Source organism: Neophocaena asiaeorientalis, unplaced genomic scaffold (genome assembly GCF_003031525.2).
Source record: "Neophocaena asiaeorientalis asiaeorientalis breed wild unplaced genomic scaffold, Neophocaena_asiaeorientalis_V1.1 scaffold496, whole genome shotgun sequence".
Lineage (NCBI taxonomy): Eukaryota > Metazoa > Chordata > Mammalia > Artiodactyla > Phocoenidae > Neophocaena > Neophocaena asiaeorientalis.
The window spans coordinates 2,287,185-2,302,861 of record NW_020174375.1 but is presented as its reverse complement, the minus strand read 5'-3'; the positions used below and the strand labels follow the sequence as shown (position 1 = coordinate 2,302,861).

General features: G+C 40.3%; 1 pseudogene; it reads left to right on the top strand.

The window, feature by feature from the left end:
- The first annotated feature begins 6,163 nt into the window (after positions 1 to 6,163).
- LOC112407150 (elongation factor 1-gamma pseudogene) lies at positions 6,164 to 7,817 on the top strand (annotated as a pseudogene).
- Positions 7,818 to 15,677: the final 7,860 nt, after the last annotated feature.

The following is a 15,677-nucleotide window of genomic DNA, read 5'->3' as shown; positions in this document are numbered from 1 at the left end:
CATCTATGGGCAGCACACATTTTCTACCGAGAGTGAAAGCTTAATTCAAGGCAAAGATGTATTAATAGAAGGAGGAAGAGGGGGATGGAAGTGTTGACTGAGAAAAATGCGCAAGCTAAAAGTTGAGAATTATGTTTTATTTGGTGGACCTTCTGAGGACTTCAAGCCTGGGAGACAGGCTCTCAGATAGCTTTGAGGGACTGCTCCAAAGAGGCAATGTGGGGAGCCAAGATATACAGGAGTTTGTGCAACAAAGACCAGGTAGTCGGAACATCAAAAGATTACTGTTAATTAAAGAAAACCAGACATCTCAAGTTAAGGAATTCAGCTCTTTTCCATGTATGGGAAGATGCAAGAGTCTGGGCTCGCTGAAATCATTCCTTTGATGTGCACCTCAGCTTTCTGGGGCCAGTATCCTGTGCTTTCTCGTCCTGCGTCTCTTCAGAGGTGGCTGTAGGGGTTGACTGCTAGATGGCAGGCAACCTGTTTCATCCCGAGTTGGGGAGGCTGTAATGTGGTGGCTTGATGGCTGCAACGTCCTTTGTTTACTGATACGGCAGGCAACATTTCTCCCTCACAGTAAGAAGGAAGAGAAGGAGGAACAGGAAAAGAAAGCATGTTGAAAATTATTTACTTGCCTCACTTCAAAGAATATCATAGACATTAATACCTTCACACTCTGGACAAAGTTCTAACTCTGTGAGACTTCATTTACAAAGTGTCTATAAGAGTTTCAACTGAGAAAATTATGAAAAATGGTGTGATGCGTGTTAGACACCTTAAACAATGGGCACATAGTAGGTCTGTGATTGAATACCCTCAACACCTCTATCTTGGTGTGTTTAAAGCAGAATTCAGTTTTTTTCCTTACTCTAAAGCAACCGCCTCTTTTGAATCTCCTATTTCTATTCCACCTGCCCAATATTTCTCAGAGGTGTGAGTCTCTTTCACTTCTCACCACCAGCTTATTAGTTAGGACTTTGGCTCTTCACACTGTAGTTGTTGTAATGTATCCTTAACTGATATTTTTTCTTTCATGTAACCGTATTGGGAAATAGAATGGTTGCAGTTGTAATCAGTTAAGAAGAGGTCACGCTGGGGTAGTGTGGTTCCTTGATCCAACAGGAACGGTGTCTTTATAAGAAGAGGGAAATTTGGACACAGAGACAGAGACACACAGAATGGGGAATGCCGTACGAAGACACAGAAACAAAGACAAGATGGGATATAAAGATGAGGCAGAGATTGGAGTTATGCTGCCACAGACCAAGGAACCTGGGCTGACCAGAAGCTAGAAGAGACGAGGAAGGTTCCCCACTAGAGGCTTCAAAGGGAGCATGGCCCTGTCAACACTGTAATTTCTGAATCCTAGCTCCAGAATACATTTCTATCTTTTTTTAAGCCACCCAGTTTGTGGTATTTTGTTACAGTAGCCCTAGAAAACTATTGGGTTGGCCAAAAAGTGCATTTGGGTGTTTCTGTAATATCGCACGAAGAACCCAAGTGAACTTTTTGGCCAGCCCAACATCACACCCTCTAACAGTTTTTGTAGAGTGCAGCCAAATACGTATTTGAAGGGTCTGTAATGAGTGTACCTAAGCAGTATAGGCAATGGACCATGAAGTCTCTCGCACATCCCCTTGGCCCACCTTCCATGGCACCCCCCCCCCCCACAGCTATTGCCGTTGAAATCAGCTGCATGCTGGTGTACCCGACAACACCTTGTGCTGCACATCCCTTACTTTCCATCCTGGGCTATTTGGTTGCTCACCATGGGGAACTGAAGGTGCCCAATGTTCTATACGGTGTACCTGGAGGTGCAAGGGGGTCAACACTCCTCTGGGCAACCTTTGACTATTGGGAGATGGGAGCCAGTGGCTAACATTCCCCACTTCCATATCCAGGGTAGACGATTCTGATATGCTTCAACACATTCCCCCGAGGGCCCACAGTGATAACTAGATTAATAATGCATCCTTGAAGTGCCTTTCTCTCCTTCCTGTTTCTCTCCTTTCTGTTATCCTATTCTAGTTTCCTAGGATCTTTTCTCAAAGTAAATTACCGATAAGCAAGCAGTCTTTGTTGTCAGAAAGAACCCAAGGAAAGAGAGCTGTGAAGTTTTCCCAAAAAATTTGTGCCTGATGTTTTTTATTACTGTAATACAAGGACCCAACATAATACCTTGCACATAGTAGGCATTCAGTAAGTATATATTTATTGAATGAACAAATGTACAATGCTGATCCATTTATCATTACACATTATGCATATATCAATACATTATAGTTGACTGTATATATAACTAAAATATCTTGATAGTGATTCAGGCTGCATTTCTTTGCCTTGCCTACATGCATATTTTGAGAAACATTGTTTAAAAAATTAAGATAAGCTATGTATCTGGAAAATTGATGATTTATAATTCTAATAACATTATTAAAAATAACATCAGGTTAGGGTTCGTTCAATGTCTGATACCAAATCTACTGACCCATGTGCACCTGGACCAGCCCTTCTGCCATGTAGAGGTGTCTTCCTCCCTATCTGTGGAAAATCATTCTTGCCACCATAAGAGTGTACTTATCTCCTACCATGCTAATCTTTTCTTCTACTCTCCCATCTTTTCCACTCCACTTCCTGGATTGCAGTGGCCTTATTCTCCTTTCATGTCTGCAAATGTGTCAAGCTCTTTCCTCCTCTCAGCCTTTATAACTATTCTTCCTTTGCCAGAAATATTCTTCCCCTTGCTCCTTTCTCATTCAGAGCTTAGCTTACGTGTCAACAATTGAGAGAAGCCTTCTGTGGCCACCATTTCAAACTATCCACCTTAAACCGCCACATTCAGTTCATCTCTTTGATTTTAATTCCTAAATCAACTTTTTCTGTTTCCCTTTTTCTTGACTACCCTTACCCTAGCCAAAGTGGGATGAGTTACTATGACTTCTTTCCTTAACTACTATGAAAATTCTCTTAAAAATTATCCCCTTGGGAAGGTTATCTAAAAAATATTTACAGTTTCTACTAGACAGACATCAACTGATAAGAGCAGATGCTGGCTGTAGTGCTGGAATAGCATTCTGGAAGCCCACTGCTATACCAGGTACTAATTCTTTGGTTGCTTGATTCTGGCATAGAGTCAGGACTACCCAAATGGCAGGAAGACACTTGGACACAGGGTAGCAACTACTTCTAACAAGAATGAAATTATGTCAGTGTTTTAACAATATGTATGGTTGCACTTTTGCAAACTGATGCATACTGGTTAGTAAGCTATTTGCCCAATCCTTCACATCTAAACAAAAGGGACCTTTAATAAACACACACATGCATGTGCACACACACATACGCCCACACTCCAAATTCTACAGTGACTGCCCAGTTCTTAAACATGACCCATAGTTCCTAGATATCTGACCCTTGATTGCCTCCTCAATATCATATTGCATCATGATCCCACTGAGTGTCCCCAATAGAGGCAAACAGGAGACTGAACATAGCATGCATTCATATCCCAGAATGTGTACAGGACTCCAACAGAAAATAATTTGCAATGATGACCAGCTCAAAGGATAAAATTGCAAAGCAAATGAAAACTTAAGTGCCATGTGATATAGTCACAAATGAGTGGCTATAGATAATAAGTTAACCTGAAACTATATTTTTATAAATAGTAGAAACGCAATTTGGGAAATATACTAGAAGTCCATAAAATATAAATACCTCTGACTCTGCAATTTCAATCCTAGAAATTCACCTTAGAGAAAGAGAAATACACAATTTTTTACACAAGGATGTTAATTGCAATATTATTTATAATAAAGTCACAAAGCTTCTAGCAATAGATGATTAGTAAAATAAAATATGATTCAACTAGCAGTAGACAGCCATTAAAAATGTTTGAGAAGTGTATTTAAAAGCATATATTATCAAGTGAAAAAGTCAAGTTATACAGTAGAAATGTGCAGTGTGATTCCAGTTTAGATAGAGTCAGACTAAGTGGTTAAGTTAGGTGATGAGATCACAAATAATTTTCTTCTTGTCTGTGTTCTTCTGTATTTTCTAAATGTGCTTCAGAATACTGGAATTACCTTTATGACAGGTGGGAAAGCCAATACATTTTATTAACAAAATAGTAGTACATTATTTTTGAAAGGAGTGTACCGACATGCTTTGCTGATCTTGTGATCTCTTGTGAAAAGCAGACCTGTAAATGTCTGTAACGCATAGATGGTAAAAGATTTTGCTGAACAGAGTCAATACCATTTTCTGGGCTTCTGTTTTTTTCTGTGACTTTTAAGATGATGCAACAGACTTTTTCCTAAGACCCAAGAGCAATTTTTCTTGGAGATGGATTTATGCAAATAACTTTTACTTACTGAAAGATTGAAATAGAATCAAAACTTATAAAACCAGGCAAGATGAAGGGGAAAAAAGGATCAAAGAGTCCTGCTCTAATTTCTCAAAAGAGCACTGCGTTCCCTCCTAGCCTATCTCCATTTAAAAGACCTATGTGCTTAGCTTCTCAAAGACTTTTTGAATTTGGTATAAATTAAAGAGGTGTGAGATGACATCTGAGAATAATGTCGAGCTAAGAAAGCTTCTTTTATTCACAGGGCCAAAATTTTTAAGCCCATTTTGTAAAATAAAGCTGAAGCATTATGGGTCAAGGAAAATTGAATCCAAACTCCTTGCTCATTTATTTTATTTTGAATGTCAATCGATTAGAAGTTCATTCTAGCTGATAAAACATCATTAGTGAATGTGTGAGGAAAGCTTGTCAAAAGTTGTCAGTGGGGCTTCCCCGGTGGCGCAGTGGTTGAGAGTCCACCTGCCGATGCGGGGGACATGGGTTCGTGCCCCGGTCTGAGAAGATCCCACATGCCGCGGAGTGGAAAGGCCCGTGAGCCATGGCCGCTGAGCCTGCGCGTCCGGAGCCTGTGCTCCACAACGGGAGAGGCCACAAAGTTGTCACTGTACCATTTGGTTATTCAAATCGAATCAACTTTCACTTAAAATTATTTCTTATTATTTAAGTGTGTTCTTATGATTAAGAAAAATTGCACCTTCAATTTGTAAGTCTCTTAAAATGTCTCAGTCTTTTATTCCAACATGACAAAACTTCCTTTTTTTCAGGTGAAAGGAATTACTGATAACCTTCAATATATTTTGTTTCCTATTTTTTTCCATCTTCATTGCCATCTTTTATGCATTGCTTCCATCATCTCATTTGTCTTGTTACAAAGAACATTTTGTCCTCCAATATGTCCTGCTAGATGATTCTTCTAGAACCTCAGTTTTATCTTATTATCTCTCGCTCTTACATCAACAATGGCAACTTGTTGACTAAGAACTCACATTGACACACTCGGTATAGCGTTAATGTCCCTCCGTGAGGCTATGTTATCAACCCAAATCCACATAAACTGCTTCCCAATAGATATTCTCTAAGCCTGGCCGATTCGCTGCATGGCATGTTAATATTCTTTCGGGGGCTCTTCTTTCTTCCTGTGCTTGGTCAAGTTAATATCTTATCTCAATTCTTTTAAATCCTTTGACAATCACTTCTAGTTTTCTCACTATTTCAGCACCTGATTTAATTATCTTGAATAATTATCTGATTATCTAGTACCTATAAAGTATAGGTGTTGCTCCAATAAAATTACAAGCTTTTTGTTGATTGAGATTGTATCTTAAAACTTGTTTGTCTCACTTAAATATTAGAATAAAGTAGAACATCTATGAATTGGACTTAACAAACTTTGGAGAACTGAATTATATTACCTTTCATTATATTATTCAGAATGTGATTACTAGTTTTAGAACTGCTTCTAAAGGCATGAATGTAGCCAGTTACCCATAAATGTGTGTGAATGGAGTGGTTTGGAGATGGGAAGGGACGTTTAAGCTCATCCGTTTCTTCAGCAAACTGTCATTGCACACCTCTTGTTTATTAGGCAGTGGGTAGACATTGATAAATAAAATTCGGGGCCAAAAAGTTTATGGAACTTACAATCAAATTGGAGATAAAAGATACTATGTAAGTTATTAGACACATAGACATGGTACTTATAAACTGTTTTGAATGCTCTGACATTAGCAAGGTGCAGTGATGGAGAAAAGTGGATGGAGGGAAGGAAGAGCATGATTTAGACGGGCTAAAGGAATGACCTTGCTAGAGGGTTGCCGTTTACACTGGGATCCAGAAGAGGGGAGCCAGTCATATGGAGAGGGGGCTGGGACTTTTCAGGTTCTGGCAACAGTATGTGAAAAGGCTTCAAAGTAGGGACAAAAGAAAGAAATAATAGACTTTGAAGCATTAAAGAGAAGCCAGCAAGTTGAGGGCAGACTAGCGCGAGACAGGATGGAGATGTCAGGATTCCAGATCATGCAGGGCATCCTTGGCCGTGTAAAAAAGACTGTGCATCTAATTTAAACTAAAATGTGAGTTGGTTTGTTCCTTAAGGTCAGCTTTACAGCTGTGTGGAAACAGATTAAAGAATACCCAATAGGACAAAATGTTTATTTTTTATTTATTTATATGTCATTCATTGAACTATATCACCTCGATAATGGAAAATCCTGATATCACCTAAAGTTAGATATTTTAAAATTTTACAACTGGTTATTAGACAATTGTCAGGTTTTCTTTTTAATGGTAGTTGTTTCATCACTCCTGGAGATACCTAACATTTTATTTTTCAGTAGTGATTAAAAAAAAATGCCTCTACTTCAGCTTCACTAAACTTCATTTTCATCAACACGTTGAGGAAATGGTTTTCTGTCTCAGTCGTCTGTGACCAGGGAGGGCATTCTGAGATGTCTTTGTAGGATGCCTCGCTCTGTATCTGGGTATAGGCCAAGCAGACCACAGAGAATGCAAAGCAGGAGGTGAGGTGAATTCGGGGGCCGCTGGACGCTCACTTGAAGACAAGGACCTTTCTGGTGGGTGAACGTGTGATACTGGCTGACATCACAGTTGTCTGCACCCTGTTGTGGCTTTATAAACAGGTTCTGGAAGCTTCTTTCTGCCAGGCCTTCCCTAATCCAAACCGCTGGTTCCTCACCTGCATTAACCAGCCCCAGTTCCGGGCGGTCTTGGGGGAGGTGAAACTCTGTGAGAAAATGGCCCAATTTGATGCTAAAAAGTTTGTGGAGAGCCAGCCTAAAAAAGGACACCCACAGAAAGAGAAAGCTTCTGCGAGAAGAGAAGCAGAAGCCCCAGGCCGAGCGGAAAGAGAAGAAGACGGCTGCCCCTGCTACTGAGGAGGAGCTGGATGGACGTGTGCAGACAGCAGCTGCTGAGCCGAAGGCCAAGGATCCCTTTGCTCCCCTGCCCAAGAGCACCTTTGTGTTGGATGAATTTAAGCGCGAGCACTCCAACGAGGACACACTCTCTGTGGCGCTGCCGTACTTTGGGGAGCACTTTGATAAAGATGGCTGGTCCCTGTGGTACGCCGAGGACCGCTTCCCTGAAGAGCTCACCCAGACCTTCGTGAGCTGCAACCTCATCCCTGGAATGTTCCAGCGATTGGACAAACTGAGGAAGAATGCCTTTGCCGGTGTCATTCTCTTTGGAAGCAACAATAGCGGCTCCATTTCTGGAGTCTGGGTCTTCCGAGGCCAGGAGCTTGCCTTTCCGCTGAGTCCAGATTGGCAGGGGTACTATGAGTCATACACATGCTGGAGACTGGATCCCAGCAGCGAGGAGACTCAGACTGGTTCGAGAATACTCTTCCTGGGATGGGGCCTTCCAGCACGTGGGCAAAGCCTTCAATCCGGGCAAGATCTTCAAGGGAACATCTCTTGCCATTGCCTAGCTGCCCATACCTGCCCTTCAGGGAGAATGGGGGTCATTAAAGGAAACTGAACATTGAACCCTTTCCTGCCCTGCCTCCTTTGTGGGTGATGGCTTCTTCAAAGGGGAGTAGATATGTTGAAGCAGGGTGTTGTCTATACCTGCAGGACCTCCCTGTGCAGGAGAGAAGTCTTCAAAAGAGCAGGAAGAGAGGCCTCTCCTCAGTTTTGATTTTTTTTTTTTTAATTGCCTTGCCTCTCCTGTGATGACCGTCTTCTAGCCTAGCTGGGAAAGACTGGATGTAGTTAGGAGGTGGTGACACGGGGCTTTGTAACTACCTAATTCCAAACCTTCCCTCATGAAGGGGGAGAATACCTGCTGACAGGGTGAGAGCACAGCATATGCAGAACGACTTAACACTACTGCCCTGCTTCCCGCAGCTGCCCTGTGAGCTGGGGCGGCAGCCGTATCCAAGAGTCAGAGTTTCAACACTTCAGACAAAGAGGCACAGACTCCTTGGAACAGATACTGGCCTGTGGGCCCTAACCTGCCTGTGGATCATCTCTGGGGTATCCCTACTTTCTCACAAGGAAGTGGGGTTCAGAGATTTAAGCAACTTGCCTGTGAACACACATCTTAGGTAGTGGAGGCAAGATTTTGAACCCAGTGGGTGTCACTGGAGCCTATACCCCAAACACGCCCTAGCGCTTCCTGCAATGTAGAGCAGTCATAAATGTCCTTTAACAACCCCCCCAAAAAAAAAAAAAAACCCAAAACTAATTTGAATCACTTCATCCTTACATTTAATTCAGTTAGTGTCTTTCCTCATCTATTACCTTAGCCTCAATTTGTCAGCTGATAATTTTTCTAAGCATCTCAAGGAGCTCAGAGTAAGCTAATTGTGGTTCTGTGGAGCTGGACCTTTGGGAGGAAAGAAAAAGCTGGTATCTACATTCCCTAATCTGTGATATCCTTTCCAATTCACATAGAAAGTGGCCTAACTCAACCAAATTAGCAGAAAACATGTAGGAGTTTAGCTTACATGGCCCTTATGTGATTGCTGTCCTAAAATCACGACACGCATACAATTTTAAACTGATCTTGAAGTGAGATGAGTAGATGTTAAATAATACGCTATTTTCTCGCAGTGTGTTTCAGTGACAAATTCCATTTTAAACAGTTACGCGATTACAAGCTCTGACATTAAATTGCATGATGAATAATTCAGCACCGCTTTTCGGAGGCCCTGGGAGAAGACGCATTCTCTTGCAGCACGCACACTTGGAATAATCGATTGGGAGTCAATTGGCAAAGTACTTCAGATTTAATTTGCAGTCCTGAAGGATCCTCCTTCAGCAGTTAGGGAGTCTGCTGCAGCCCCTGCTGTCCCATCTTGGTGGGGAAAACAAGCAGGATTTTATCTTGCTTTGGTACTGTTTCACACTGTGGTGTAAGATTCCTCAATTGATTGTGAAAGATACTTATACAAGAGAGTTCCTACTTATTTAAACGTCTTTTAGAGTCACAGGTAGAAACAATGAAAAACATAATTTAAGAATTCTTGTTCACTGTTTTTTATTCTGGAATTCAGGGGATAGTTGATGCGGGAGCATTGTAGAGAAAAAAGACCCATGGCCTTTTTGTTTTGAGGAAAAAAGGCTAGATTTCAGCCACTTGGGATCTGGAGCAAATGGGCTAAATTCTCTGTGTCTCAGTGGCTTTATCTGTAAAATGGGTATAGTAATATTTCTCAAAGTTGTTGTGACGAGTAAATGATATTATAAATAAAAGACTCCTCACACAGTGCTTGGCCAGAGTAGACAGTTTTCTCTAAGGATGAAGTCTAGATCATTCCTTACTCACAGACCAGAGAAAGTTTATAAGGATGGTATTCAATGCTATTTCCATTTTCAAAAAATTTTACCTGCCTTGAATATAGACAAGACAGGGGTATGAGTGAAACATCAGTCTCTCCCCACAATAATGCTGCTTCCTCAGCCCAGTGTAGTCTGTCTGGGCTCTGCCACTGATGGAGAGCTGGATACTGGCAGTGTTGGTGAAAAGCAGGAGTCGGCAAACATTTTTCTGTAAAAGACCAGGTTGTAGGCATCGACTTAACTCTGACAGTTTGTGTCCCATCGACTTAACTCTGCTGTTGTAGCGAGAAAGCAGCCATAGACAACATGTAAATAAATAAGTACACTGTTTTCCAATAAAACTTTATTTATGGACACTGAAATTTGAATTTCCAATAATTTTCACAAAATGTTACTCTTCTTTTGATTTTTTCCAACCATTTAAAAATGTAAAAGTATTTTAAAAGGAGAGAGTTGTGTGGCTTCACTCTTGTCAAAAAAGTAAGAGGCAAGGACATCCACAGAAAAATAGGGGATCAAGATCTGATGGGAAAAAAAAAAAAAAAACTGATGGGAAAGAGGTAGATGTTTTGGGATAAAACAGGAGTTTTAGAGTCAGAACTGGGTTTGAATCCTATTTTCTCCCTTCATTGGCTCTCTGACTCTAAACACAAGGCTGCTGAACATCTGTCTCGCTCAGTGTTTTCATTTATAAAATGGTGATAAAAATACCTACCTGAGTGGGCTATTGTAAGGATTAAATAAATTATTCTATACAGTGGTCCTTGTATACAGAAGGTACTTAATAAATGCCATTGTGACTAATCTTTTTGTTCCTATGTGGTAGGCAGAATAATGGCCCTCTAAAAATTTCCATGTCCTGATCATAGGAACCTGTGAATAGATAGGTTTTAATGCAAAGGGGAATTAAGGTTGCTAATTAGCTGACCTTCAGATGCGGGAGATGATCCTGGGTCATCCAGGTGGGTCAAGGTAATCACAAGGGTCCTTATAAGTGGAAGAGGAGGCAGAACAGAGAAAACCAGAGAGATGGCAGTGAAGAGGAGGACTTGCCCAACGTCTCTGGCTTTAAAGATGGGAGGGAGCCACAAACCAAGGAATGCCAGCAGCCTCTAGATGCTGGAAAATGTGAGCACATGGATTATCTCCTACAACCACCTGAAAGAAATGCGGCCCTGCCAAGCCTTGATTTTAGCTTAGTGAGACTCATTTTGGACTTCTGTCTTCCAGAACTGTAGGATAATAAATTTGTGTTGTTTTAAGGCACTAAGTTTATAGTAATTGGTTACAGCAGCAATAGGAAACTAATACATACTGTTACTGTTATTATCCATGCGAAGAAAGCTAGTTGTCCACAAAAGTATATGCTTCCCCCTTCCTTAGTGCAGAGATTTTTATGGAACTGGGTGCTGTCAAAAATCGAGAAATAGCACAATTAAAACCACCAAATTAATAAATGATTAATAAATTCAGTAAGAGTTATTGTGTATCTTAAGAACAATTTGCAAACTGGAAGCTTTCAAATGCAAAGACTCCCATGAAGCTCAGGGGTGTGGTGTTACAGGATGGCTTATAAAGTGAAAATGAGGAAGCTGTTAACCTTTACAATGATTGATTATTACAATGGGGGTTTCCAGATGGTAGGAGCTTGGTAAAAAATGATTATCTCATACCATTTTTAGGAAGATGGCTTAAGTTTCTTTTCTGATTGTCACATGCATTTACAAGAAATAACCTAAGTATTGCTTATATTTATGAAATGAGATTTAGTTTTACTAACATGGCTTTTGTCTGCTCAGGGAATTCTCAGATCTGGGCTCCATTATATATAATTTGAACAGTTTTTCCCTTTTGTTCATTCTCTCCACAAGCTTAGAGTGTGAGTAACTAGTAGAGTGTTACTCGCCATTGCCACAGTTAATGGAGTCAGGCTGAAAAATCACATATTTGCTGTTTCCATTGCTTGAGTAGTCAGGACGGAGGGTCATGTAGTCGCTCTTCCCAACAGTTGCCTGTCATCGTGGAGGTGGGCGGACAGGTCATTTAGTTCTTCCAGTTGCCTAATCCTCATGGATATTTGATGTGTGAGTGGCTGCTGAAAGGCATTTTAAATTGCCCTTGAGAGGATACAAGGCACTAGAGAGGTTAATATGATGGCTCTAAGGAGAATATTAGCCGAGGATTAAAAAATTCCCAAGAACAGAGATTCGCAGGAGACAATATTTAACCAATTAAATAAATCAAATGGGTTATAATAAAATACAGCGTTCACCACTTTTTTTTAAAAATGGATAATGTGTATGTATTTGGGTTTCAATTTTTTCTGAGTTATTTACATAGGCACAGTATGGTGTATTAGCAGTCACACATCCTCATGACGACTTAGGACAAGATGAACATATGGATGTTTTTATCAGGAAGTGAAATGAAAGTTCACCTGAAATGTTTTCATTTCAGGAGGTGAATGAAGTTTTACCATTCTCGGTAAAACTTGCGTTCCGATGATCTGTCTCCCTCCACTGTCTCTCATGCCTCCCAGCCAATCTTCAGCCCACTTGGTCGGGAACTGCTCCCGTCAAATCTTCCAACCCCCTCTGTGTTCCTGAACTCAGACACTTCTCTGGCCTCACCTTGGCCGCTCCGCAAGATCTGACACAGCTGACTCCTCCCTCCCTGAAGCCCTTTTTTCTCTTGGCTTCCAAGAGACCACCCACCATGCCGTCCTGGTGTGACCCCACCTCTGGCCTCCTGTTCAGTCTCCTCTGCCTCCCTCTCTTCTTTCCAGCCCCTAAATGGTCAGGGGCGGCAGAGCCCAGCTCCGTCTGCCCTCCCCAGCAGGCTGATCTCACCCAGCCCTGCTTTCAGTATCACACAGCCTGATGGTTCCCACATTTCTATCTCCGGCTGGCACCTCTCCTGTATACGCAAAAAAAAGAAAAGGAAGAAAAAGTTTTTTTAAAAAATAAAGGCTTTTAATTTATTTTATTTATTTCTTAAATTAATTAATTTATTTTTTGGCTGCGTTAGGTCTTCGTTGCTGCTCACAGGCTTTCTCTAGTTGCGGGGAGCGAGGGCTACTCTTCGTTGCGGTGCGCGGGCTTCTCCTTGCGGTGGCTTCTCTTGTCGTGGAGCACGGGCTCTAGGCACGTGGGCTTCAGTAGTTGTGGCTCACGGGCTCAGTAGTGTGGCTTGCAAGCTCCAGAGCGCAGGCTCAGCAACTGCAGGGCACAGGCTTGGTTGCTTCCCTGCGTGTGGGATCTTCCCGGACCAGGGCTTGAACCCGTGTCCCCTGCAGTGGCAGGCGGACTCTTATTAACCACTGCGCCACCAGGGAAGTCCTAAGGTGTTGTAGGTGAGCTTCTACTAAATCAGGCCTCTATGTGATGTGAGCAATCAAGTAATTTAACAAGATGCATTTCTATGGAAACAAAAGAAAAACGAAGTTTAATTTTAAACAAAGGTTAAAAGGTTAACAAAGGTTAAAGTTCAAGTAAATTACCAATTTAGTTTCTGTGTCTGGGGAGCAGCCAGTTGAGAAAATTTCTAGATTTGAGTTTGAAGCATCTTTACATGGAATGGGGTTGGCAGTTTCAGTCTGACAGATTTTCCTGGTTTGCAGTTTGACTGGATCTGATGTTATTGGGTGTTCTGGTGAACTCTCTTAAGTGGCCCATATAGCAACAGGCATGAAGGCTGTTCACATGTGATCTGTTGTGGTACTTTCTGTGACATTTACAAGTAGATAACAAAACCTCAAAGACAATGAACAGGACTAGAATCTGATAACCGGTCCACCAGAGTTATCTATTGCAATACATTTTTTTATAGTCGTCACATTTTTATCAAAGATACTGTGAAACAAATTTGTTTGTAAAGTAAGTCTAATCTTATTAAACTTGGCTTGATTATTTACATAAATATAAGAATATGAGTATGCATTTTCTTAAAAATGACATTTCAATCAAAGCTTGGGTCATATCTAAGAGACTTCACTGGCTTCATAAAGTCAACCTTAGTTCTTTAAGTTGTTTAGTGATGAGGAATCTCAGATCAGACCTCTAAAGTCTCTTTAAGCTAAGCAGTTTAGCCTAATTGTTTTCTGTTGTTTCTGTTGTCTCATTGTTTTCTGTTACACAAGGAGAACAGATTCTTATTGAACTTACGTAAGTACATACATTGTCATGAAGAATAAGAATATTTAATAAGAGTTTCTGAATTCTGGCGGGATCAAGGTGGGAGAATAACAAATGTTTCAACTTTTGTTGACAAAAGTATATTTTACCATTTGCTGTAAGTTATATATAGCTTAAAAGGGAGGAGAATAAAAAAGAGTCTTTTAAATCTGGAAAACAAAACATTAAAGAGCAGTGGGGTTTTTTCTGGGTTTTTTTTTTTTGTGGTACACGGACCTCTCACTGTTGTGGCCTCTCCCGTTGCGGAGCACAGGCTCCGGACGCGCAGGCTCAGCGACCATGGCGCACGGGCCCAGCCTCTCCGCGGCATGTGGGATCTTCCCGGACCGGGGCACGAACCCGTGTGCCCTGCACCGACAGGTGGACTTAAAGAGCAATGTTTTGAATGAAGTCATGAAAATTACAATTATCTTCATCAGTACATTCGATCTCCTGTAATTCTTATTTTGCTTCATCTTGGGTTAGCAGCTTTATGAATCATTTTTCCAATAGTTTCAGAAGTTCTTACCTAGTTCAGTGTTACAAGCTTAAAGTGATCAGAAACTTGTATTCTACAGTACTTGTCAAGGTTTTTTCCATGCATATCTTTGAAGATGAAGCATATTTGCCTATAGTTGATTGTAAAAGCTTTCAGAGAAGAATTGAGAATAAAACAATAACCATGAATGACAAAAGACTTAAAAATATTCACGGTTAAAGATCTGTTGATAGTTCATACCCACACAAAAACTAATGCAATTGATGAGTAAATTTGGTTATATTTGTGATATACAGTAGTTGGAATTATGACTGATAACATCGTACCAGGCCATATCAGAATTTTAGGAATTTCATACAATTTCTGAATTACTTATATTAATAAGATATACCTATGTAAATATAATCTAAGGAGGTTAAATATTATTTTTATTTGACGATATTTCCTATGCAATTTAACATCAAATAAGCTTAAATAAATTAACATTTCTCTTATAAGGAGAGAGAAGAAATCTTTTGAGATCTTCCAGGAGCCCTCTGGAAAATCCCAAAGTTAGTTCAAGGTCAAAAAGACTTCATTCAGGGCTTCCCTTCCCCAAAAAAAAAAAAAAAAAAAAAAAAAAAAGAAAGACTTCATTCAAAGTTTGTCCAAAATGTCAAAAGGTTTGAAACATTTGATCAAGTAGGAGCATAAGGCACTGTGAAACAATATTTAGTTATCCCTTTAACCAAAGTGACAATGAAAAGATTTGCATTGCAAATACAGAAAATTACCTGGCTATAAAAACAAACATACAAACAAAACCCTTAGCTCATTTAAAATTGAAAAGACTCAGTTTTTCTAAGTAATCAAAGTCCTGATAAAGGCTAGGTAGAACATAGGAAATATTTTCAAAGATGCAGAATCTTTGTTTTCCTAGGCAGATTACATTTACATAAAGAAAGACCGTTTATAAACTTTTACTAAGAGGGGATCAATAATCCACAAAATTTGTGGCTTTAACAGAGAGAAAATTAAACTCTAGTTTTGTATCACTACATTAGTGAGCTCATTTAAGGAAAACCTTATAAATCTATCCAATTTAGCCAGCTTTGACCTCACAACATAATTTCTTTTCCACAAACCTTCTGAAAAATTTCTAGATCCAATTAAGATTTATCTTACTCTTTTTCCTTTTGTTCTGGAATAACCAGTCATTTTATTTTAGACAACATTACTCTTTTTCTTTAACAGAAATGCACGCTATATTCCTTGCGTACTCTTCATGTCAAAATACATCCCATTTTCTTCCCATATTTTGCATATAAAGTTGTTTCCCTTCACTCTTACTGTTT